Source organism: Cygnus olor, chromosome 6 (assembly GCF_009769625.2).
Source record: "Cygnus olor isolate bCygOlo1 chromosome 6, bCygOlo1.pri.v2, whole genome shotgun sequence".
Taxonomy (NCBI): domain Eukaryota; kingdom Metazoa; phylum Chordata; class Aves; order Anseriformes; family Anatidae; genus Cygnus; species Cygnus olor.
The window spans coordinates 26,841,080-26,867,948 of record NC_049174.1 but is presented as its reverse complement, the minus strand read 5'-3'; the positions used below and the strand labels follow the sequence as shown (position 1 = coordinate 26,867,948).

The following is a 26,869-nucleotide window of genomic DNA, read 5'->3' as shown; positions in this document are numbered from 1 at the left end:
ACCCTAGCAAATCTGCACAAAATCACATTGACTTTCCAGGAGATTTACAAGCCTGTTTGCTTACGTTGCTTTAGAAAATATTAATTGGATTCCTAAGTCACTTAGGTGCTTTAGACGATATTACTTTCACTGGAAAGGGCAATAAACAGGTCTGGGTATTGCCAAGGAGTGGATGATTGGGAGTCCCTGCTGCTTATGCAAACCCAGCTGTGGCTGCAGGGAGCTGGCAATGTGTGTTTGCCTGAACGTATCTTTCTGGGCAGCAAGGTCAGAGCTTGAGATGTGGCGCACGCACAGACAACAGACCGCGACAGGGAACACAACAGTGCTCTGAGGTGGCTCAGCTCTAACACATCTCTTTGGCTATTCCTAGTCATAAGGTAAATATTGTTTCCTAAATTTGTCACTTTTATTTACTGAAATGGTTTTTGAAGAGGGTTGGGAAGGCGAAGCAGGAAAGTAATTCTCTGTTATTGGCCATTGAGGAATTTTGAAGCTGTTACTTTTTCAACCATCTACAACAGTTTCCTTGTTTTCAGAACCAGCGCATGATATCATATCCTGAGCCCTTCCCTTTTCTTGCAGCTCCGTGAGGCACTAGGAGGAGTCCAGCCACAGTCACCGGGTGAATTGGTCTGGAAACGGGAGCGGAGCTGCCCCTGCCATCCTCTGCCTGCCCGCCTGATTCACGCTCCCTGAGAAACTGCTGCTCTAGGACGAACGCCCTCCTTAAGCACAGTGAGTATCAGCTAAGAAAGCAGATGATCTCTCTAGCTTGTAATGTGGCACTGAAGAAAGATCACCTATGTATTTATGTGTGTGCAGCCAGGGACAGAAATACACGTGAAAGGAGAACTTGCTTTCATTTTCTGTCACTGAGGTGAGAAGAAAAAGGAGCTCCCTGGCCCAGCTGGGGTGAGAAGAGGGATAGCAGCAATGGGGAAGGCTCTCAGGCTGCAGAGAGAGGGTTACAGATACGGGCTGGGTGCAGGAAAAGGACAAGGCGCACGTACTCTGTGAGGCAACCTACCCATTCGCTGTGGACAGACAGGAAAAAACAGCTGCTAAAATGTATACACAAGCAGCTCGGAGTGAGCACGTGGCATTGTGGTAATGCTGTGTGACAAGCACCTCTTGTTTGTTCTTAGTCTTATTTGACTTAACCAAGGCAGTAGTACTAGCTAGTAATAAGCTAAATAAAAAGAGAATAAAAGAACTAGATTTCTATACTAATATTCACTCATCCTGAAGCATACAGGCCAAGTAAACATATTAACAGTGAGTCATTGTTTCCTTTTAATATAACTGCATAACCCTTGCTGCTGTTGTTACTTCTCCATCTTGGTCTTTTAGCTCTGTAATGCAGATGGAAAGAAGAGCTAAATGGAAAGGTCCTGTCATTCTTGGGGGAGGGCCTAAGGTTTTGTCTGGATGTCTCTGCAATGCTAACTGGGTAGAAACTTATTAGCTATATCAAATATATATTTATAATTACATTTATAGTAGATGAATAGCTTAGTATTTTCTGGAATTCGCAGAGTAAAAAAATGTTACAATGAAGGTTAACAATCCGCTCGCATTTTTATTTACTAAATGGTATAATTTAAATTATTTCTTAACCTAGAAGGCTGCTTTTAAGGGGACAGAACACATGAATTTTCCTGTGCATGTGCCCCTGCCAGAGTAACACACACCAGCAGCGTGCCAAAACCTTGTGAAAAGTTCACAATCATGGTTCATTAAAGGCCTCACTCTTGAATGGGACCAACAGAAAGCAGCAGTGATGTGTATGAATATACAAGATAACAATAACAGGCTTCAGAAAAGTGCAGATGAGTTGCATCCTTTCCCCAAACAGTCTTGGGTGCAAGCAATTGTCCAGGAAACATGTAACCTTTGAATGTGTCATTGATCACACTACTTTATCCATTTCTCCTTTGCCCGCTGTGGTTTTGATCAGCTTATTCATAAGGCCACAGAACAACGTCAGTAAAAATTGTTGCTTTGTGTTATCTCAGCTGCATTGTGAGCTTGCCGTTGAGGGAACGGAAGGCAGAAAATCCTCTTTAGTTAAAAGTTGCTGGACCCTCTTCTGTCGCTGACATAGTTAATTTTGCAACAGAACAAACCCGCCATTTTCTCAACGTAGTAATGGTCAGAGTAGAAGGTGAGCTGTGTGGCCTAGCTGACGGAGCGCTGGTGTTGCTGAACGAGATGTGGCCACAGGCCCGCCGGCTCCAGAGTTTTGCCTCCCCAGTGACCTGTGCTAGGTGCTCTGGCACAGCTGCAGGTAAACCCAGGGTTTTCAGCTGTTCAAAGAGCTTTTCAGCAGATTCTTTTAACGCATATCAGCCAACAGTTAACTTGTGCTCTGCAACACAAGTGTTTTTTAACTCTTTCATTTTGTAAAATATCACAATGGATATTCACATTTCCATATAAAAGTTTGTTTCTTGAATTCACTGAGATCTTCATTCCAACGATGTTGTGTGGCAATGAGTTCGATAACAATGTCTTTTCTTTAAGAAACATTTCCTTTCTCCACATTTAAATCTGCTGCCTTTCACTGTCATTAGATGTAAATTTACTTCTGGATCATAAGAGAAAAAGTCGCCTTTGTCTTTAATTTTGGGCCCTATTGAAGAAGGAATCATATTTTTTTTCTTAGTTATAGTTTAGTCAGTGTCTAGTTTGTGGCTATGCTTTTTTATGTTCAATTTATAAACTCTTTTCAAGGGCTTCACCCACAGTTTTTCCTGTAGTTAATTATTTTGTTGTCATGCTTAAAAAATTCAGAGATGAAAGAGAAATGAGTTTCCTTTATAGAAACCACCCAGCTCTGCACTTGTATCCTGTTTATATATGTGTTTAATAATAAATTTTCCACCACCTTACATCCAAGAACTTTTAGGTGTGTAGCAAACGTTTAATTAATTAATCTCACTTAGAACTTGTGAGGTAGGTTCCCTCATTTTACAGGTGAGATGGAGAGTGAGACAGTTAAATTAAGTGACTTACTTAATATCACACAGTGAGTCAGTGCTAACGCTGAAAATAGAGGTTATGTCTTCTGGTTCCTTGCTCTGTATTTTAATCATCAAACCTGACAACTCTAAAGTTGAGCAAACTCCTTAAATTATTAAAATACTTGTTCTCAATTCTGTGTTAGATTATCATGTTTTATTTCACATAAGCAGCTGAAATATTTGCAAAAGTTTTTCATGCTTAGGACTTTTTTAGTTTTTCCTTTTCAGATATAGCTTCAGATAGTGTCTGCATACGGTAATCCTGAACTTTAATATATGAAATATACTATATATATATACTGAAATATACTCAGATCTCCAGAGGAAAAAGAAAAAAAAAAAAAAAAAGAAAAGAAAGGGTAAGGATAAGGAACACACTTAAAACTCACGGCAATCTCTTTGATACCAATGTAGCAATACTCTTTTTTCATACTCTCAACAGTAGTTCCACTTAATATCCATAGCTTTACTAAATGGAGCATAGTAAAGTTATTGCCCCACAGAATGCAAGAGAGAGACTGCTTGTTACGCTGTCATGACTAAATGAAAATGTAGCCTGAAGCACAAAGAAATTGCATCTTAAGAAATATCTGCTTAGACATGCAATTCTGAACGATATGCTGTATCATCTCAGGATAAACTGGTACATAAAGATGTACAAACCTTGAAAACTTGTTTAAACAAATAGTTCCTGTGTTCAATCTAATGTCATGCTCCAACAGCTTTATAGCTTTTTGAGTGCACTCCATGTTTTTGTTTGTGTTGATGGGACATGAATATTTTTTTCCAGTACTCACTATCTTACCTGTTTAATAATATTCTTCAGTACAGGGAAGAATAAATGGCCCAGAAAATATGTACGTAGGCACAAGACAGAGAAAGGCTCAGGAGAGGAAACAGAGCGGTAACATTACCATAAATTGTTCCCTATTAAACCTGGATTTAAACATAGCTGTCTGTTACACAGGCTTATATAATGCTTTGTGTCATATAATATTTTTGCTACATGTGAGACAAGCAGCACAAGGCTGTAGCCAGCTCCTAGATTTCTGTAAGGACTTTTGCCATATGTAATGAAAGGGGAATCTGGGCAAGCAGCCTTTCCAACTTCATTGCAATTTAACAACAAAATACCTTAAAATTTCAACTGCTTCATTATTGAATGCAAATAACACTCCTAGGTGGTAAAATCATTAAATAAGCGTTGGCATACTGTATTTATAGAAACAACTCAAAGTAATGTAACATGTTGTACTTGCAAAGAAATGAGAGAGTCGCATCTTGCCTGCTGAACTGGGGGTTATGCAGACGGTTCCAGGTAGCAAGTCCTGGGGACATGTTCCAAAACGCCATCCTGTCTCCTCTCCAGGGTCATGTTGTTTTCCTTTTGGGTTTATCTTCTCTTTAAAAAGCATATTTTATACTTGTCACTAGGGCTCTGTCATCAGTGGCCAGCTGTCATTGGTGTCGTTGGAGTGTTGCTCCAGCTTTGCTTTCAGTTTCTGTTAGAGAAAAAGGTGTTTTCCTCACAGACTTCAGAAAACAGCCTGATGCCAAGTGAGCAACAGTTTGCAGGAGCACTGTGTCAGCACCCATCTATCAGGTCTTAGAGATGCTGCCTTTCAAAGGGGTTGTTGAAAGCCAGGCACAAATTGTCTGAATTGTCCAGTACAAGGTGGACAGGAGATGAGACCTCACAGACTTCGAAACCAAACCCAAGAAAGCAAAGCAAACAATTGAAAACATTTCTGTGGCTATTCGCTCATGTCCCCTTTTATTGACAGTTCCTATGACTAACCGGCCAAATGTGTTGGTAATAATGCTTGAGAAACTGCAAATTTTAATCAAGCATAGGTTAATATTTGGTAAAAAGAAGGTTTGAAATTACAATATGCCTAGGTGTTCTCTTCCAGGGTGGGAATAGAAAGAAGTCTTTGTGGTCTGTGTGTCTGATCAAAACTAAATAAAAGAGTTGAAATTAAATGAATGCACATACAGTTCATGGGCAGAGAATCATTTTCTGCAGCAACCATTCAGTTAATAGGAGTGAAGGATGGATCAGCTTGTGGATAATCCGAATGAGAACGGATGATGTATAATATATTATCTCATTTGAGAAGAGCTCTGTCAAAGATGGGCCTTGAATTTTGGACTTGCTTCCTCTATTGTTGAAGAGAGCAGTCAGTCTAAATGATTAAATGGACATCGTATTTTAACTGTTAAATTTATTTAAGAATCCATTTTCAGTGAAAACCTCCATGTGTCCTGCCTGCCTCGGTAATCTCATTATTAGTCATTGCTCGTTAATAGGCCTATCACAGCATTCTGCTGTTGATTCAGCACAGAAAGGAAACATTTTAGGAATGTCAGTTCTTTGCAGTGGTGGGGATTATACACATGGCAACAGTAAATGTTTGTGAAAGGTACGTGTTGTCTTCCTTCATTCCCTATAAGACAGCAGGAAGGAAACTGAGGTACAGACATACAGATACTCTGAACAGTTAATACAATAATTATATTATGTACATTTCATTTGGAGAACTGAGAAAGTATTTGTGGTAGTATGTTGCTTACACATTACAACCAGCAAATGGCACTGGAAGTGAAAAGAAATGCACGATGAGGTAGTCGACCAGTTTAATTCTATTGTGCAAGCACAGTGAGCGGTACAAAGCTAAGGAATGTCACAAATGACGGAAAAAATCCTGTATCAGTTACCTTAAATTGTATTAATTATAAAAGGTGGAGTTAGCAATGCAGGCGAGGTACATTTTTTTTCCAACATTCCTCATTATGTGTTAATCATGGCACTGTAAAGATCCAAATATCTTGGATCGTGTGACTTGCAAAATACCACTGGTACGTTTCTTGCTGGAACTTGGTACAGTGAGGCAAGTACAAGCTCAAACTGTGCATATGGGGAAGGACTGCTGTGTTCATTAAAACAAGCAGTTTCTGCTGAAACTAGTTTTGCTTGAGGACTAACTTGTGGTTCCAAGTGTCTTTCAGTGCTGACAGCTGAAGAAGGTAGCTCTGGGCCAGACTGTAATGTTCCCTCCTTGCTCTAATGGGCGGATGTGTTTAATTAACCTATGTTTCTGCAGAAGCAGACTTTCTGGCAAGCTGTAGGAATGCTAAAGGAGGGAAATCTAAACAGCAGCGAACCCAGGCACATTCTATACATCTAGTGCTAGGTAAAGAATGTTAATTCACACAAATACTTACTGTTTCCTAGGAGATAGGTTCCTATAAGCAACTTTTGCAAAAGCAAGTTAATATGGTGGCCCCATTAGGACTTGTCCCCATTACTTCCACAAGACCCAGCTATGGTCCTGTGCCCTTCAGATTTTGTCTCTGATGTCCAGTTAAAGACTGGGCACAGTTCTTCAAGTGAGGGCTCACAGAAGCCTGTATTCAAGGGTGGAAATATTCAGCTTTGTCTCTCTTCCTGAGAGCTAGCCCTGATAGCCTTGCTGCCTGTTCCATGTCCAGCGGTGACTTCTCCAGCTACCAAAGCTAGGACAGATTTTTTTTCCAGATCGTCAGCTTTATAGCTAATTCTTCAGATATAAAGCAGATATAAACCAGAAATGCTCTGCACAGAGTTGCTGAAGGCACTGCTTTTCACTTGAAAAATGAAAGCACTGTAGATTACAATTCACACAAATACACCACACTCCCTGGCCACAATGTCCCTTGGCCCAACTCTTTGTTTCACTAAAAATTCCCAACGTTGCATGAGTGTTTTGCAACCAGGCAAAATAGAGTTTATCTTCTCTGACCTTCATCGGCTCCACTGCCACAATAGCATCATTGTTTCCTATCTCCTGCCCCTAATGAGCAGCACCCTCCATTCCTCTCACTTCCTTTCTGGCCCAAAGCTTTCCCTCTGAGGGACTTTTCAAAGCTCTGCTCTGTCATCTATTTTTGCTACTACTGTGATCTAATTTCCAGCTTCCTTCAGTCCTGGTTGTCTCAGTGTCAGCCAGCCAAAACCTTAGCTGTTTTTACTCAAAAACTGCCCTTTGAAGTTGAATGATGGACATTGCCTCTACTCTTGTAGCCTTACAAACAAGGTGCATTCCCAATTGACAGGAACATTTAGATTATAGTATTTTTCTCATTAAAACTGCACCATAGCATCACAGCATCAATTTCAACTGAGCGGTACTTTTCCCACCTCAGCACTGTGATGCAGAACCCATTCCTTCATAACGCTGTGCAACCATCTCTGCAGTGCCACAGTATGCAAGAACTAGCATTAAGACTGCAGTTAAGTTACCAAACTCCTAATCCTGTGCTTTGACCTCTGGGTTTCTCTTCCAGAATGGAGAGGAGTCATAACTATAAATGAGGTAACAGAGGATAAATGAAACTGGCTACCGTTGTCAGAAATAGGAGCTCAATGTAATTCTTTAGCTTGCTCATGCTGGTCTTTGTTCATTTCCACTGAGGACTGATGACTCCAAAAGCCATAAGCTGCATGTTAAATTCTTGGGTGATGACAGTTTCCTTTATAATGTTGCCCAGTGTCTGTGATTGTAGAGATAGGACTGTGTAGGCCTGCTATGAGCGGAGCGTACTACTGCAGAGAGAAGGTGTGCACAAAGATCAAGGGTAGAGCAGGAGTCTTTATGGCCAGATAAGGACAGTGGTTTCCAAAAGCTCTCACTACTGGCCAAACTCACAGCACTGACAGTGGATGCTGTCAGGCTAACGCTGATTGCTTTTAAAAATTCTGCACCAGCGTGGCTCAACATGCAGCCCGCTGGCCACATCTGGTCTGCGGGATCTTCTGTCTGGCCTGAACCGCCTTTTCTATGGAAACTGCAAGGAGCGAGCTGCAGCCTCGTCCCAAAGAAAGGAATAGCAAGAGGATGCTTTTTGCTCATGCTTCTGAGAATACCCTGACATAGACAAATTGTTGCTGTGCTTCTAAGTTTCCGAGGACTTGAACGTGTGTAAGGAGACATTCCTACGCAGCCTGCTGCCTTAGCTCATTGTCTGGTGGGTAAGAACAACACTTCTCCACCACTGCCACTCTCATTCATTGCTTGTTTTGGGGGAGTAGGGAACAAGGGACAGTAGTGCTCCTCTGCAGCCTGTTGCTCCAACCAGCCTCCCTCCTAAGCCTGCTTCCTGGTCCCAGTGTAAATGTGTCATAGGATCATGGGAGGTAAGAAATCAGTCTTGGGCTGCTATTGATTGTCTTCTCAAAGGCCTATCCTTACACTGGGATCTGACTCATGTAGCCTCTGGGGCTTGACTACCCCATTAGTACACGTCATGTTGCCGTAGGTATCACTCACTGAGAAGGCATGTATGACAACATGTCTTTGTATTCTTTGTATTTTATTTGTCTTTCTTTTCTTTGGCCATCTACGTTTGATGCATGTACTCAATTTCCCTGCAAAACTGCAGGAATTATGAGTTTCTAGTAATTAAGGAAATAATTACATTAACCGTGGATTCTGTATGCATACAAGCTACAGGATCTGTGGGTTTATGCTGCAGGCTTTTTATTCAAGTGAATCTATCTAGCAGATTCTGAGTCCTATTTTCCTTCAGCAGAGGAAGCATAGTGGTGATGGGGACAGAACAGAAGTTGCTGTCCTTGGAGTTGATAGCAAAACTCTTCCACTAGTGGGAACAGGCCCCTTTCTGAGTGAATCCAAAGACTAAAAGCCAGTGGGAAGAATTATAAAACATCCGTTTAATTTTAACATGACCTACGTATGAATTACAAAAACCGAGAGCTCTGACTTAAAAACAAGTTGAAACAATTACTTTATCTTCAGGGAAATTCTCTAAGTATTGGACAGGGATGTAGATCTCAGCTGAAACTTCTGCTTGAGGAAAAGTGCTACTGGATGGGCCCATGGCTCAGTTTCAGCATATGCAGCCAGTTAAGGTACAGTGGAAAGGTACATTTACTTTTATTCAAGCTAAACAGGTACCTCTCCTAATTTTGATGGATAGCAGTTAATTACAGTCTTCCTCTTCATAAGAAGTATACATTTCTTTCTTTTGTTAGCATGTCTGACAATGGCAGGGGATTTTTCTGGGGGTAGTCTTGCAAGAAAACTGTAGCTTCAGGCACTCTGTATGAAGCCAAATACAAGGGAAGGGTGGAGTGAAGTTGCTATTTGATAATAGGAATAATCTACCAGAAAGTTTCCTTATCTGTCTTCAGTACTTGTTTTTCTGAAAATAACTGTGATGAAAAGGCGTGAGCTATTTTTCTCTGCTGTGAATTCTTTTCTGATAAGATTTTTGGAAGAAATCACAATGCTACCTTCATTCAAATCCTTTGTAAAAGGCATTTCTTCCATAAAGTGTTTCTATGCTAATCCACTAGGCGTTGCTATTTACATCTTTAAAAGAAACAAAGTACTTAACCTGGACTGATTGTAGATTAAAAATTACTGAGTGCATGTCCCATAGAAAAGCACAATCCATGGAAAAAAATCCATTTCCTCCTGGCAGTAGTTCTTTATACTGTGTTTTTATTTCTTATTGTTGATTGTAATCTCTACAGGAAAGGGGCGTTTGTTTTTATGCACCTTTAAGGCATCGTATATGTCTGTAACTTTATGTAAATTAGTGAAAATCAAGAAGGAAACAAGATAATTTTACAATACAAATTAGCATTGCTTTGAATAGCAGTCAAATTCTGCTGTCATCCCAGTGTAAATCCAGATTTGGTGTGAAGTCACTGGAATGAAATACAATCATAGCTCTTGATGCAAAGAAGACAGTAAAGGGGAGAGAAGGTCGGTAACGCTGCCTCTAATAGATCCATTCCCCTTATCTTAGGCTATGCAGACATTAAATAATCCAAGTCTTCGATTCAGGACATGCTGAATCTATGCTGCTTTGTGCTATAAGGTGGCAATATAATTCAGAAATACAGATCTGCTCTTTAGAAGTACATAGAGCAGTAGTTCCCAAAGCAGGCTCTGTTATAACTAGTGAGGTCACAATAGTTTCAAATGAGGTCACAAGCTAAATGAAATCCAGTCTAATCACGTTTTATGCTAGTATTTGGGGCTACATTAAATTCTTGCTCTACAGTCGCTGTGATTTTCTGCTGTGGAAAAAAATAGGGGACTTCTGTCTTTTATTCTGTGAAAGACTGGGTGGAGACTATTTCCTCTGAGTCATCAGAGGGAGAAGTCCATTACTACAGGGGCGAAACGTGTGAACATGACAGCTAGAACTCAAAAAGTCCCCACAACTGGGAATGCACCAAATTTGTTGATTTCAAGCCCAAAGGTGTCAACACTACTGCTTTTCACAGAATCACAGACTGGTTGAGGTTGGAAGGGACCTCTGGAAATTGCCTAGTCCAACCTCCTTGCTCAAGCGGGGTCACCTTGAGCATGCTGCACAGGATCACATCCAGGCGGGTTTTGAGTATCTCCGGGAAAGGAGACTCCACAGCCTCTCCAGGCAACCTCTTCCAGTGCTCCTTCACTCTCACAGATTTCAATTGCAATTTCAAAATTCTAATTAGTCTACACGCCCCAAATAGTATGTTGCTATAATAATTATCATAACAAAGTTATTTATAGAACAGTCCACCACAACCAAAATGCACTCACCACTAGGTAAAATATGGCAGCTATTTATGCATGATACATAACAGATTAGAAGAAAGAAATAAGACTCTTACATCCATCAGAAATATCTGGACTATCCCCTCCTTTTTTTTTTTTTTTCTTTTTTCTTTTTTTAAGCAGTGTGTGCATATGTGTGCAGGAATCTGGCAAGAAAGCCCTGTCACTGAAGGCAGGGGATGTTGCAGAGGCAGCAGGCTGGGAGCAGGGAAGGAAGGCAACACTTCCTGTTGCCCATTAGCAAGCTCGGAGGAAGGAAAGCATCCTGCCCAGTCATGCTAAATCAGCTAGAGTCCCTAAGAAAACAGTAAATCCATTGCACTACCGTGTTTAAGCAGAAGGATGCTCAGTTTTGTCTAGGAAAGAGAAGCAATGATTTTGTACATAGGTGTGCAAAGCACCTCCCTGAACTTCGCTCATCTGTACTGTGATTTGCTAAGCTACTCACGGAAACTGTAAACTTAAGAACCTGAGGACTTATCTGTCTTTGTTTTGTCTCCCTTTATCAAGCACACTTGTTCAGTTTTTATCTCCTTGTGCTATGCCTCTACTTATGTCCCAGTAAAATCCCAGTAAAATCCCCCATCTGAAATTATTTTTCTTTTTGGCTGAATGACTGCTATGGTCCATTTGTTGATTTGTGAAATTCAACTACATTTAGCATGGCGATCACCCTATATAGCACAGTTTAAAGAATAATAGCCTGTCTTTACACGCAGAATCGCCACATCCTCTAAGCCAAAGCAATCCAATGACCTGGAAAGGAACATTAGAGTTCAGTCCTTAGCATCTTGCCTAGAAGTTGTCAGTTCCACAGGTAGTTTCTGTAATATTAGTATTTTCAAGATCCAACCATTGTTAAGCACAGTCTAATGGTTTAACTGCTTATTAATGGATTCAGTTGTCTTACAGCATTTAGACAAATTGACACAAACAACAAGGTAAACAGATTTAAAGTTGTCATCCTCATGGGGCAACTTCGCACACAAGCTACTATCAGCAACACTAAATTACAAAAATACTTGCAAAATCTTTGTTAAATAATATTCAATTGAGATTTCCTCACATCAATTTATATTAAGTCATACAGAATAGAATACATTTAAAAAACCCAAGCAAACAAAAATAACAAAACTTTAGGAAGGAAAAATACACAAAAAAAGATTGCTGATGTAAGGCTGAATTCTCAGGCTGTTTCATTACTATCACTGTTACCATTTATCAAGGACTTCCAGACCAGTTTCAAGCCAGATTTTCCTCTCCTTTTCATTTATAACTCCGACTGTTACACTCATAACTCTCATATTCTTTGCTAAAATTTTCTCTCTTAAGACTTTCTCAGGCCGTGTTATTTCTGCTCAGATTTGAATCAGCAAAGCAGAACATTTCCTGGCCTTGGAGGGATGAATCTGTACTTGATATTAGGAGCCTGTGTCAGCACTAACAGGATGCAGACCAGGAAGCTATGCATTTTATTAACAGGAACTAGAAAATAGAAAAAGAGTGGCAAAGGTTTGGCAGAAATAGAATGAAATGTTTGTACATGGAACAGAATAAGAACTGGAACTAAAATACATTTTATATAACTAAAACAAGGTTGCCAGCAAACTAGTTTGTTAGATTTGGAAATCATCAGTAGCTTTTGAGAAAAAGCTTAAGCTCAAAAGCTGGGGTTTGAATAAAAGCTCTAGCTGCGTAACAAACTAGAGGCATGTCTCTGGCATGCTGAAAAAGATTGCTTCAGTGAATTCAGAGTACAATATGAGTTATATCCTGGAGCAACAAACTGTACTGACAAATCAATGGCCAAAATTTGGAATCAAACAAAAATGAAGCTAGAATGAATATTGGTCAATAAGAGTAAAAATTGACTCCAGTTCTCACTGGAACACAAAACGTGCTTCTCAGGGAACTAAAAGTGCACATGGATCAAAATACAAACAGGAAATAGCTCTGTGGTGTGGATCTAAAGTAAGACTAGGAGTAGCCACAAGCATGGTACCATCTAATGTATAGTGGCTCTGGGAGCTGCTCAACATTTCCTGGATCTGGACTAAGATCTTTTCATACCTCTTCTAGCAGTAGCATCTCAAGACCCTCCCTGTGATCCAAACCTGCATGAGAGTGAGCTTGATTGTTGGAAATTTGCTACATGAACTAGGAGTCTGTGTAGAAAAAAAAGCTGGCAGCCATTTTGCTGATTATCTTTCCGTGTTGGTGTTCCCGTTAATTACAGCTTTTTCCTGAGTGAAGTCTCTAACAGGGATAGGTGGGCAGGGCCCTCCAATCACGTTAGAATGTCTTCTATATTTTAAGGCAGATAAGCTACTCTTCAAGTAGAGGTAAGAGTCCTAGCTGAACCTTATTCCATTTCCAGAACAGTCCCTCATTACAGGTTTCGATTTTTTTTTAATTTCTTTCACACCACAGTCTTTACTGCTTCTAGTTTCTACCTGTCACGTGTTTGCTTGACAAGAAGTAAGAACCAAAGCTTCCATGAAGATGCACAGAACTTCAGCGGCAGAGAAACCAACTATGGTTTAGTGCACTGAAAGTTTTGTAAGATTCACAGCTCTCTCTGAACTAAGAATTGTAGAAAGTATTGTAACGACAAACTCATTTCTAACCAATTTAAAATATGAGCCCTGAAGTTTAAGGAAATTTGAACTCTGCAGGGAGCACCTATACATTAACACTGCAGCTCTTTCTGCCGTGATCCAGACTGTATTTAGAAATGATAGCTTAGACTGCAGTGCTAATGTATAGGTGCAGCTCTCTCTCTGTTAATATCATACAAAAATGTAAGAAAATACAGATCAGCTAAGTAGAGATGGTAAAATTCGGTTCCTTTTCTTCCCAAATTGAAAGCTTCCCAAATTATCCCCAGAAAACCCTTGGAGAGATTTAAGAAAAGCCTCAAGGAAACTGTTGCTGAGCCTCCAGTGCTGAGAAGTCAAAGGAGTCCAGCTGATCCAAACAAAGGATTCTTTACATGCTAATCAAAAGAGAGATTCAGCAGGTGGCCACATTGCTTAAGCTCTGTGAAAGGAAACTGAAAAGGCAGAACTACATCAAGCTGAATCTAGCATGGACGTGACATGACTATTGCATTTTGCATTTGACATAATGGATATCTTCAGCCACAATGGCCAAATCCATAGCATTTTTGCCTTCCAAAGAGCATGAAGGGCTGCCCTTTCTTGGAAGGAAGTGGCAGCTGCCTCAAGACTATAATATCTCAGGCTTGCTCTATATAAAGATCTTTTCTAAATTTAAAAGAAAATAACTAGTTTGGTTAAAACGTTCATCAAGAAAAGTCAAATCATTAAACATTTTGGATCTTCCATTTAGTTTGCCTGTTTCCAGCCTTATAGCTGTTAAATGGAAACACTAAGACCACAAACGTTAGCATCTACAACCCTCTTGATAGAAACAACCTTTACCAAAAGAGCTGGACAGGTATCTTGTAAATCCTGCCCTTCTCCATAAATTGAAAGCAGGATGGAAGTAGAGAATAGCAGTCATTTCTTCCAATTCACAGAAAGAAAATTCATCCTTTTATCCGATGTCTCAGGGAATACAGGATCTATATAGCATGTAGGAAACCAGAGATCACTTGCCTCCTCCACTGAGGTGATTGGAGCCCTTATCTAGGGGGAAAATACTCCAAACAGTGAAAGCCAAAGACTATCTTGTGCAAGGCGAGGGATGTATTTAGTCCTTCTTGTTGAAGCTGATCCAGTTTGCATGCTATAAAACTCACTAAACCAGGAACAGTACAAGCAAGAGTGATTTAATCTTACCTAATGATTAAACCACACATTGAACAGTCCCTGCTCTCATAAAGACGTCGCAATTTATACTGCCTGCACTGCTGGCATCTGTGCCTTCACAGTTCTAGTTTCCATGGGCAGGATTATAGCATCTGCTTGGCATCGTGCATCTATTTCCATGAACCAGGTATGCTTCTGGGACAGTGTAAATGAGCAACGCCAGTTTTTAACTTTACCAGTTAACTTACAGTGCCTCATATGAGAGTTTAAGCTTGAGGCTTGCAGACTGAAGTCTTCTATCGATCTGCAGAAAAGAAAAAACAGGATTTTCCCCCCTATACTATGTATGTACCTATCATTTGTTATCTGCAGAGACTAGTTCTTGAAGGGAGATAACTTCCTTTTTCTGTTCAACTCAAACAACGATGATCACAATGATTCAATATGAAATTGTTTTTTACAGCATAGAAACTGTCCGAAGACCAACAATCTGACCATTTCTGTAGTGATTTATATCTGTATCATCTGCCATTTGGCATTTTACAGATGTTTTTACAGACATTGATTGCTACAGAAGAAGAAAAGGTAGGAGAAAAGCGGGCCTTGTATGTCTTATGACCTGGTTGTAATTCCATTATAAATGTTAGAGAACCATTGTATAGAAAAAGGAAAGCCTTATAAAGGGACAAGGGTTATAAGGGGAATAAATATAGTTAGGTGACTCAGATCAAAGTAATTCATTTTCCATTGCTGAAAGTCTGATCAGAAAAAAACGCAGCTAAAGGTCTGTTGTTGCCCTTCAAGAAATCCAGCTTGAGGATGAAATTCATGCCTGAATGCAGAGAAGCAATTTTGAAAAGTCAGAAGTTTGATTTATTGTTCTCTGAAAGGTTGTGTAAAGCTTTTTGTTGAAGATCTCAAAGTTATACAAAGGTGTTTTGTATGATTAAGGGCAATCATAATTCTCAAAGCTTCTTAGAAAATATAGACGCTGTTGGGACTTGTTCCCTATTTACTGTAAATTTCATTTTTTCCATCTGAGTAGATGGAACATCTTAAAAGAATTTGTTCAAGATTTACATTGCAAATTCTCATGATCCATACAGCAGTAGTACAGATGCAGATTTGCAATATATGATATATGTGGATTCTGCTGTCATCTATGATCATGTCAAATCAAGTAAACAAGATTTGAGAAAGCCAAAATGCAACACTCTTCAATAAACTGTAATTGATCAAAAAATGGCCAAAAAAGCCATTCTTTGGCCATTGCTCTGACAAGCCTGTAACACAGCTTGTAAAGTTAAAAGACAATACAGAAGTCAGGATGTTATCTAAATGAGATACAATGGATGCTTATTTTGAAATTACTCTCCTTAATCCCCTAATGTAAAGCATATTGTACTCTTATCAAATTAACATGAGAAAAAAAAAGGAGAGGCTGTTTGTAGACTGTATTAGGTTATCAACTGCAAGAACACGGCTTTTCTAGAAGAGAAGAATGCTGTGTAAACTAACACATGAACATTCAGCTCAACAGTGAAAATTTTCTTCAGTGTAGCAGTATTATCACATTACTGGATTATGTTCTAAGCAAGCTCAGTAACTGAGAGTGGTGGCATAAAAATACGATGCTTACATTAGCATATTTGTAGACAGACAAACTTCCTTATAACCTTTGCTGATTGAACAAATTCCTGCAGGTTTCCTACAATAACCACTTTACCCACTTTTTCGAGGCTGTTACCTCTGGGCTGAAATAGAGCATCTAATGAACAGCACAGTGTTATATTGTGTGAGTTTAGGGAGTAAAGAATCTGTAGCCAAGTGCAGTGAAGAGCAATTTTGGTAGACAAACTTTGTAGCCATTTGTTTTACCACCAAATCCACTTCACACAGCACTTGGATTTCCAAAAGAGATTTGCCCATTCAAGTTCACATTCAGACCTTCTTCAATTTGACATTTGCCAGCACAATAACGCAAAGGTACGTTGTAGGTGCAATAAAAGTCTGATTTTTAGCCACTCAGTCATACCAGAGTTAATTCCATACAATATACCACTGAAGCATGGGTAAAATACTATCATAATGATAAATAATTCTATTACAAAATTTGGGTCCCCAAATCCCTCTCATAAATTGTAAGGTGTTTGGGAAATAAAAATTTTACTGCCACTTAAGTGGTAAGGGGGCATTGAGACTTCCAAATATTTGCAATAGATGTTCTAATTAAACAATCAAAAGAGAAAAATGCATTAATAACAACGAAGAGAGCAGTCTAAATATGAAGAGCTTTCATTGCATAAAAATATGCTCTTCTTTAATTTGCAGAAGGACATTTTAGCCTTATTCTAAGTTAGGTAAATTATAGTCTGCAGGCAGAAGCAGATACTTAAAATTATATTTTTTTTTCATTGATAAATCTTTCTAAAGTACTGATCCCACCCTGCTAGAATGCTGGTTGCTATCAAAGCCAGTAGTTTTCATGATTAATTTAATGTATTTGCCCACAATTTCATCTGGAAAAAATTATTAAAGAAGAAGTGACAGAAGATCTGATAACATGATTTTTTTTATTATATTTTTTTCTTCATGAATGCTCAAATCACTCTCCAACAGCAGCTATTCAGTTAGGTAGCGATGTTCAACTCAGTGAGCAAAATTCTCAATAATGTTAGATAGCTGCTTTATTTTTCTGGCAAAAATACCCTGCCTTATCTTTTTCCACAATAATTCTAGTTTTCACATAATTGGTTTCAGTATGATAATCACATCCAAGCTTATCTGTAAGACACTAAGGTACATTTTCTACCCTCCATCTAACTGGTAAAGCCTTAGTTAATGTATCTGCTTCAGCAGTGCACTTGAGGAAATGTGGGCCAGCTGGAGAGAGGCCAAAGAAGAAAGAGAGTGACTGGCAATTAGGAAACATGGCCTATGGGGAACAACTGAAAAAAAAATAGGTGTTATTTTGAAGAAAAAAGCGATTCAGAAGAGTGAAAAAATAATGATTTTTCTTCATATTTAACAGGTTGAAGCAAAAGGAAGAGAAAAATCTGATTGCTATGCCCACTTTGCAACTAGTTAGTAGGCTTAAATTGTAGCAAGTGACATTTAAAGTAATTTAAGGTAAATATTGTTAATTTTCTTCTCATGATAAAGTAATCCAATATTTTAAATAAATGGTTACGATGATGCTGCAATTTTCATTGCAATAAACAAATACATGCCAAAAATGATATATGTATCATTTAATACAATTTTAATTGCATTAAACAAACACATGCCAAAAACGTATACATGCCAAGATCATGTATAACTGATCTTGCCTTTGGGCCACCTCACCTGCTATGACTCTCTCCAGTCCTTTTATTTTCTTTTGATTCTAGGCTCTCAAGATAGTTACAATAAAGTTATCTCCTTCTGTAAAGTCTCCAAGATCAGGCCCTAACTCTGTCACGCTGTTGATAATCATGATGATTAGAAGTTTAACACTTGTAACGCGGGTGTGTGAAATTCCTTACCTCACAACATTTCAGTAAGAATCTCCTTAAAATGACCTTGTAGTTTGATCCTGACAGAATCCCAGCTGCACCTGAAATTGCAAGGTGATTCCGTAGTGAACTTCAGTGAGTTGACTTCTTGGTATTTGTAACAACAATGAAGGGCGTGATATAATCAAAACACCATAAACTGCTACAAGGCCAAAACCACAATCATATTTCATTTACTATCATTTGTTTCTGATATAGTTTGTTTTACTGCCTTATGATTTTTTAATGCCGAAATTCATAAATCGTAGCAAGGTCAGCTTAATTCTCAGTCAGTATACAAATAATCTATGTAATGTAGTTCTTATTAGACTATCCATCCCTGAAGAGAAAATGATCTTTGACTATATTATTTTTATTTTAGAACAAGCTCTGAATGCACACTATGTACATGTACCTCTTCTGACAAGCTATCTAAGCCTAGATTAACTCTGGCAGCTGAACTCTGCACATACAAAAAATGTTGTATTTTGAGAACAAAAAAGATATCATAACATTCTAGCTAATGCATTAGTACTTTCTTTTTTCCCTATTCTCTCCAGTTTGCTTTCTTCTGTTCTCCCCAGCTTTATGCTAGCATTCATTTTGATTGCAGAATGGTTCAGTAAACAGGATAAAAATAATACAGTGGCTTTGGATTGAACAAATTAATAAAGCCTTACAGGTCTAGTTACCCTCAGTGAGCCTTTGTTTCATGCTGCACAGGTGCTACAGGGCACTGGCCACGTATAACCAAGAATTCCACCAGAGAGGGAACAGCCCCCGCTGCTTTATCCCGTTCTTATGTTACTGGCTCAGCCTCAGTTCTGGAGTCATGGCAGGACCACTTCTTTCTCCACTGATTCCTGACTTTGTGGTCATTGCTGGCAGTAGAGTTAAACAACAGGTCCTTCTCAGTCCCTTTTCTGATGCTGTGGCAAAAGTTGTGAATCAGGTACTTATCCTGCAGCTGTCCCTCTCCAGCATTCAGATGTAAGCAGAGAAGAAAAGCTGCCTCTTCTGTTTTTGCCAGGGACTGCAAATCACTTACTGCAAGTAATTCTGCAAGACTGCCTTTCTGTGCAGCACTGATTCCCTTGCAGTTCCAAGATCCTCCTCAAGTTCTTTAACCTTTAAAATCTTTTAAAATCAGATTAAACACCTTTCCTACAAGCTCCCAGCAGAAACAGGGAACTCCTTCTGTCCATCATTTGCAACCTGTTAGGTTTTTTAGTTCCTGAAATACATTTTTTCCTGAACTGGATTCCATACCTTGTTCCTCCCACAGTCACTTGTGAAAAAAAAAAAACAAAACAAAACAACAAAAAAAAAAAAAAAAAAAAAAAAACAATAGGGCAGAGATTCTATAAAACACTGCCAAAGGAGAGCTGGGAATGCAGATGGTGGTTTTGCACATACTCTGTACAGGTGTAAATGACAAACATGGGGCCCAAGACAAGACAACTGCCAGCCTCATCCAGCATGAATTTATCCATTTAGCTTCTCTCCCTCATTAGTGGTGGGTATGGTAATTCACCCTAGATCCCATAATCAAACAGATCTACTCATCCCTGCCTCACACAGGGTAGGTTTAGGGTCTACTCTCTGTCCTTTCCATTTAATTTTTTCTTTACTTCTCCTTGATTTTGTTTGCCAATTATTTCCACAATAATACATAATAAATACATAAATAATACATAAAATTGAGCTATCTACCTGGGTTTTATATCTTTCTCTTGACTAGTTTCTAGAGCTAATTTCAGCTAATTCTTGCTTCAGATAGCCGTCTTTCTAAAACACATTTCTACTTACAAAACAGAATTGCCCAGAAAGGAAGTATGAGTCTTAATCTTTGCAAAGAAAAAAAAAATATTTGCTGCTCAGCTATCCCACCCCACTTCACGTTGTTCACAATGGCCCTAGCAGTGGCACAGACTGCCCTGTTACATCCTTAGTGGGCTGGAAACTAAATACATGCATCAAAAATACTGTGCCTATCTCAAAGAGTTTGCAGTCTGAAGCATATTATGGCATGATGAAGTGACAGCTGGAGATATTTTTTTCCATCTCTACTGAAATCTTACTTGTTTAGAAAGTGAACATTTATTGTCTGTAAAGCACTTAGAATAAAATAAATGCAATATAAATGATAAAAGGAATTTTCTCCCCTAAATTGTTCTATGGAAAATTTCTTAAAGTACTGAAGCAAAAATATATCTGTAACACCTATGGTAACCATGGAGATTATACCAGGCAACATGCATAATGATTTAAAATGTGGCCTCAGACAAACGTTCTTTGTCATGACTCGCTTACTATAAAGTAGATTTCCCCTAAACAATTTGCAGAAGCAGGATAGAGGTGGTTTATTTCTCAACCCTGTTTTTTGCAACAGGGTAAGGGGAAGTGTCAGCTCTGTGGTATGGGCAGCAGACTAATACTGTGGTCTGCCTGGAAAGATCCAGCTTCTTAGGTTCTTGGTAATTCCAACTCAAAGATAAGATTGGCTGAAAATATTTCTCTGTTTTGAATAGTCACATCAGAGTGACTGGTCCCACCGTTATCGCCAGCATGACATGAAAGATGGCCATGGAGACTTGGATATTTTTAGGGCTCCATACAAACGCATAAAATGTATCAAAAAGCAATGCATAATCCTAGAAATATCAAGATTTGGGTAATTTAAGTAGTATCTATAAACCAGCATTCTTTCACATTCTGCAATATCTTTTTCTTCGCTTATTGTTTCCCTGCATGGGTGGCATCAAACAGTAAATGGCTCTTAGTCTGCCAGCTTCCATGCAGGAAGAATATTGACATGGTTCTTAATTTAATACATCCTATAATGCAGAGGGAAAAAAAAATGCTGGAATTGGGACCTTTCCCAATGCACAAACCTGAAAGGAGAAAAGTCGCATTTCCATCTAAGGGATTAACTAAAATCTGGTGCTTTGTTCAGTTGTTTAAGTCAAGAGGAGAAGCTAGTGATGAGGTAAAGATGATGTCAATCCTGTTTATTTACGAGTGATGTAGAAAACTTTTTTATGCAGTGCTGAAATACTCAGCTGATTCTCAGAGCCACACACCTACTTTTTTTTTTTTTTTTTCTGCCTCTGTAAGTCTTTTTTCCCAGTTTCTGGTATTTTTTTTGCCAACTGTGAAATTACAGATTATAGTAAATCTCTTTTCAGTTCCTCCTCCTTCATTTTACTTTGTTTTGGAAATAGGCCATTGTTTCACCTATCACTTTTATAAAGCTGCATTGCTATTGCTTTTTTTTTTTTTTTTTCATTTGCCTTTGCCATAAGTGAGGGTCCTTTTTTATTCTCTCCAATCTCAAAATACAATTTCACTCACAGAGGTGAAAATAGACAGAGGTGGAAGGCAATTCCTTCCCTTCCATAGGAGGCTGCATGGAAGCCCTATGTGAGAGCAGGAGCTGGCTGCTCAAACTGTCACTTCTGTTCTGCTGCATTTGACCCAGAGGATCTCAAACCAAAGAGATTAGTGAAAATAATGACTTTTATCATTTCCAAAAGGGGCCTTATCATGCAAACTGCTGTTTTATGAGAAGGAGAAACTTTACCCGAGATATTCATTCTAACTTCAGTGTGTGGAATAGGTCAAATTCTCCTACCTTTTAAATCTAGAAAAATTAACCGAATTAAAGACAGAAAAGCAGAGAGAAAATGTATGGATTTCTTTGTGAGTGGCAAGACTGCTATTCTGGTTGTGTGACGGGTTGGTAACATTAGCACTGGATGGACAGAACTTGGATTTGTGGACTGATAGACATCTGAAGAGAGAGTTGCAGTAAATATAGCAGAAGCTGTATTTTTTTTTTTTTCCTGAGGAGTTAAGTGCTCTGTCCTCACACATACACGGCAGTGTTGCAGGACGACCATCTAATACGATAGAAAGCTCAGCATCCTCAACATTTACGAGGAGAAATGGGGAAGCTTCCATTCGCTCTCAGGCACCAGCTGTCAGCTGAGCTCGCACCAAAACCCAGGCGGTGCACTTAACGCAGATCCCAGCCTTTTTGCGGTCACAGCCGAGGCTGCAGGACCGAGGGGCAGTGCTTGTCGTCCCCGCCATTACACCACCTCCCTGCAGCCCCTTTCCCTCAGAGCAAAGAGACGCGGCGGGGCTCCCTCAGCCACCGCCCCCACCCTCTCAACCGCCGCCTCAGCGCCAACGGCCGCCCCCAACGGCCGCCCCCAACGGCCTCTCCCCGCCCATTGGCCCGCGCGCGCCACGTGACTCCGGGGCGGGCGCGCTCCCGCGGCCGGGCGGCCCCGGCGACGAGGGCGGAAGTGCGCGGCGGGGGCGCGCGGGCGGCGGCGCCCCCATGAGAGCGCGGCGGGGGGCGGCGCGGCGGCCGGGCCGGAGAGCGGGCCCCCAGGTGAGGCGGCGGGGCCCGGGCCCAGGCGGGGGGCACCGGGGGTCTCCGCTTCCCCCGGGGACGGGGGAGGGAAGGAGGCGGCCGCGCCGGGGCACGGCTGCTCCTGCGGGCCCTCCAGCGGGGCCTGGGGCCCGGTCACCGCTGGGGGAGCGGGAGCGGGGTCCCTGCGCCTCACCGGGGCGGCCTCGGCTCGCCAGGGCTGGGCTCTGCAGCCCCCGGTGGCGTCCCCCGTGCTGCTCACCCAGCTCCGAGGCTCCCCTGCTTCTTGTGGAGTGCCCGTCTGCCCGGGAGCATCCTCGGAGGTGCGGCTCCTCGGGGAGCTGGCTCTTCACGGAGAAACTTTTTGTTACCCTGTCCAGCAGCTAGCAAAGCCGGCAGAAGGGGCTAGCGGCTGGGGGCCGGGCACGCAGCAGTTCTTGCTTGATGGCCAAAAATAACTACGGTACAAAAACGAATAGCGACAGCTCGATTTCGCTTGGCAATAGCATCTTTATAGCCTGTTCGCTTACAGCAGGCTTGTTAAAATAGCGTTATCTGCTGCGTTCATCGCGCTTCTGGCTTCTGCACGCTGAACTTAGGTTTATTTTTTTGCTTATGATTAGATGATATCGACTTACCACAGCAAAGGTTTTTTGCATTCACTTCCTGGATGAAATAGCTTTTATTTATGGGAATGGTCTGCAGACTTTTCTATTCTTTGAATAAGTTCCCTGTGTTAGATTGTATGCCCCTCTTGGAGGGGGGCCGGCTTGACTCTGCTTGGCGTGCCTGGAGAAGAGTGAAGCTGACCTGCTTTCACTGGCGTTATGTATATGCTGCGGAGAAATGCCTAGTTCGAAGGCGTAGTTGGAATGCTTTTCAAAAGCTGTTAACTGAAAGCTTAATTTGACCAGACAATGCCCTTTCTCAGTCAGCCTTTAAAACTCTCAAACTTGTCCCTAATTGTCAGTGCAGTGGTGCTGGATATCTGGACAGAAGAGCAGTTAAGGCATTTTGAGATGCTGCCTAGACAACTCTAGGTATGCTGAAATCCTGGATGATAGATTCTGCAATCTGATGCCCCGTTGAGGTTTTAAGTTTCCTTCAGCTGCAACTTTACTGATTTAACACTGACTGTGATTTGACTGAACGCTGTGAGAAGTGGCGTACTTCTCTGGGAAGCGTTGGGGTCCAGGCTTCACAGGCAGCAGCTCTGTCCCGTGAACAGAGCAGAAGTGGCCAGGCAGTGTAGCAGAACAAGCCCTAACATCGTGTTTCAGGAGTCTGGTTTGTAGTTTGATCTTGTCCTCTTGCTCTGTAAGTTCTGTTCCCTTTCCATGCAGTGGATACTTGTACTCTGAATTGATAACTTCTTATTAACTAGAGTAATTAGATTCAAACTCCATGTGACTGACTACTGATTAAGTGAATTGCTTTCTATTACACCATGAATTCATCTTAATTAATGGCCTCTCACAGTAGATGTACTAAAGGAGCCAGTTTCTCATGTCAGCTGTGCAGGCAGCAAGTGTTCAGGCAATGGGAGTGCATGGTGGTATCAAGACAAAAGCAGCACCCAAGGCCAGCAGGTGTCTTGTGCCTGAAGCAAACAACTGAGGATGGAAGCAGTGATTTTTGGGAGTTTGAGTGAAATCTGGTGGCTGCGGGGGTGCCACAGAAGTGGTGAACACAGGTCTGGCGTTCGCTGCCTCCCACACCCTGTGTGCATGACTTCCAGTAGCTCTTGCATGCCTGTCTTATGAAAGGTGCTGATCCCAGTTGTCAGCCAGGTTAGGTGGCAGTTGCGTTCTCAAACTCTATCTCGACTTGAAAATACTGTCCTGCTGATAAAAGCCGTGTTCTTCAGGCTTTCTTTTATATCCCCACCCTCCCCCTGCCCTGTCTTTGCAAACTTCTGCACCACCACCAAGCGGTGGTGATAAGGTTCCAGTGCTTGTTATCTGCTGTTGTATGGAGCAGGAATGTCAGCAAACAATCTTGGCTGTTCCTAATGGTAATAATAAAACAGTGGCTTTTGTTCTGATATAATTGTGGCTCTTCACAAGAGGCTGTGGAGTGGATGGTTAAAAAGTACTTGTTAATAGTTGCCAGGGTGTGATTGCTTTGTGAGCAGCTCCTTTTAGCCCATTAAACAGGACTAAGCGAATTTCATAATTTCATCAATGCCTGCCCCAGAAATATCAAGTTGTCTTGTCAGTTAAGCAAGCTAACTCGTGCTTTGTTTCTTCATGTTCTTCTGAATGCTGCTTTAATAGTGATATTAGAGGATCTGTTTCGTCTCTTGAGCTTGAGATGTGCAAATGTATTTTTAAGACCTGTCAAAATGAAAGCCATGAAGTCATGCGGGAACGTTACTGAGGTTGCTGTGCAAGTAGATACTTGAATCTCTTCAGGGTGGCAGGGTGCTCACTTACAGCAGTCGCTTAGAACTGGTTTGTATGGACCTCGAGCCCGTGGCCTTTCTAATGGCTGCAGACATGGTTCAGAAAGGTGCAAATAACAGTTGATTACGGGAATATGAGACTTAATGGAAACAGTCTTTACTAGAAAGCTTTGCGGGATCATATGTCAAAGACTAAAAAAAATCAGTTCTGGGATTATAAGTCTTAAAAAGCCTGTCAGCTGTTATTTAATGAATTAGTGGTGCTGTCAGTTGATGTGATTAAAAAGAAATATTTCAGGCAACTAAGTGTATTGAAGCTGGAGTTTTTAATATTCTTAAATTTGGAATGTGGCAGAACTAATCTGAAGTCAAAGCAGAGGGTTGAAAAGCTGAAAACATGCACTTATGTAGGTGCTGTGACTCCTTAGGTTTCTAGCTCTTTCTGTGCATGTCTTCACCTGAACTAAAATGACATCTTTCAGGGGAGCACTGGAGACCCAGACTTAGCCCTAACACGAGGCAAAGTTGTGTTAATTGAGATGGCCAAGTTAAAGAATGGTAAGTTTGCCTAATTGATGACAAAGGTTTTTCCAAGGTAGTGGTTTACATTAGATTAAGGGGGGGGGGGAACACCAAAACACCTTGATGAGATTATTGTAGTGTCATCATTACAGAATGACATTCAAAACACGTCAGAGCACTTTGAAAAGCTTAACTGGAGGAGTTACCTGAGCTCCGGACTCCATGTTGCAAAGCATTGTTGCAAAGCTAAATATAGTGTTTTTCTTAAGGTTAGCGCTACGCTACCCAGGAGGGCACTGTCTTGAGCAGAAGCTTAACAAGTGGAGCGTTTTTATAGATCAGGTTGCATGCTGGTTTCCTCAGCTGTCCAGAGAAGAGGTGGTTTTGGTAACCGAGGAAGCCACTCCCTGCTTAGAAAAAACTAATTCTAGAGTATGTAGTGACCTCTGATGCAGCCTTTCCACTAAACTGCTGCTGCTGTAAGAAACTCTTCCCCATGATGGTAATCCTCTGCTATTTATTTTTTTGGCTTACTGAGATCCCATTTTGGGTAGGTAAGGAATTCTCATCAGTGCAGTCACCACACAGTCTCACTGAGTGACTTTTATGGCAGCTTTCCGCTTTTATCCACCATGTAATAAAACAGACTAGAAAAGCAATTTAAAGAAATGGTCTTTCCAAAAAAAATGGAGTGTGTGCTTGGAATTGGTGCTACTTCTCATTCTGTTTCTATTCTCAAAATACAATTTAAGAAGCAATGTAATTTTTAAACAATTCTGCATGCTCAATGAGAATTTGCTTAAGGTTGTCCTTGTTAAGACAAACTAAAATCAGACTCAGCTTTATGGGCTGAATCTTGTTCTGAAGCTGTCAAGGAAGGAGACACAATTCAAAATGTTATTGTACAGTATCAGTGCCAGCCTTTCCCTATTATCAAACTTCACTTGTTTAGTTTGTAAAACAGTGTTCAAGTAGTGATTTTGTTCAACTGCTTTCCATAAGCATTCACAACTGTCTTCTAACGGTATAACAGCAGGTGTACTTGCCAGATAGTTACTCCTGTAAACAAAAATCAAAGTTCCTACTTAAGTGTTAGTCGTGGAGGACTTGCTGTAAGTTTTTAGGTTTGCCGTACTTGCTCTAGCTTCCAAGTAGGTGTTCCTATCCCAAAGGCTCCCCAGAAACAAGGCGTGTACGAGCTGTGTTGCTGGGACACAGGCTTGCCTCGTAGTTGTTGAGGCTGGAAGATGCTTCTGGAGATGTAGTCAGCAGCAAGACCAGACTGGAACACTAACCCTGGCCCTAAAGCTCTCCCCTGGCTCATCACTCCAGTCATCCCAGCTCATCTCTGTGATCCTAATGACGTTACAGCCCCTGCAACTGCACACAGACCCCCAGCATCTCCTGTTCGCTCCCTGTCCTGCATGCAGCAGTGTGCAGAGCACCCAGCTGTACCGATTCCCCTGGAAAGGCACGAGAGCTAGGAGATGGGCTGGTTTTGCATCAGGATAACAGTTTTCTGTTCTGGTAACGAGCTCGGAGGAGGAGAAATGTGTCAGAGCAGGCAGGGAGAAATGTATGGCGTATCCTGCACTGGTTCTGTTTTCCATG

The 26,869-nt window shown here is 40.8% G+C and overlaps 1 protein-coding gene across 2 annotated transcripts in view; it reads left to right on the top strand.

Moving 5' to 3' along the window:
• The first annotated feature begins 298 nt into the window (after positions 1 to 298).
• The window catches only part of RALB (RAS like proto-oncogene B), a 45,226-nt gene continuing 18,655 nt past the window's right edge, over positions 299 to 26,869 (top strand). Inside the window, exons 1-2 of one of the 2 annotated variants that reach the window (XM_040562336.1) lie at positions 299 to 380; positions 586 to 738. The gene's annotated coding sequence lies outside the window, so the exon portion shown is untranslated. Of the gene's footprint in view, positions 381 to 585; positions 739 to 22,279; positions 22,354 to 26,869 lie in introns of those variants that run through there. The other variant, XM_040562337.1, reaches the window with a different exon arrangement.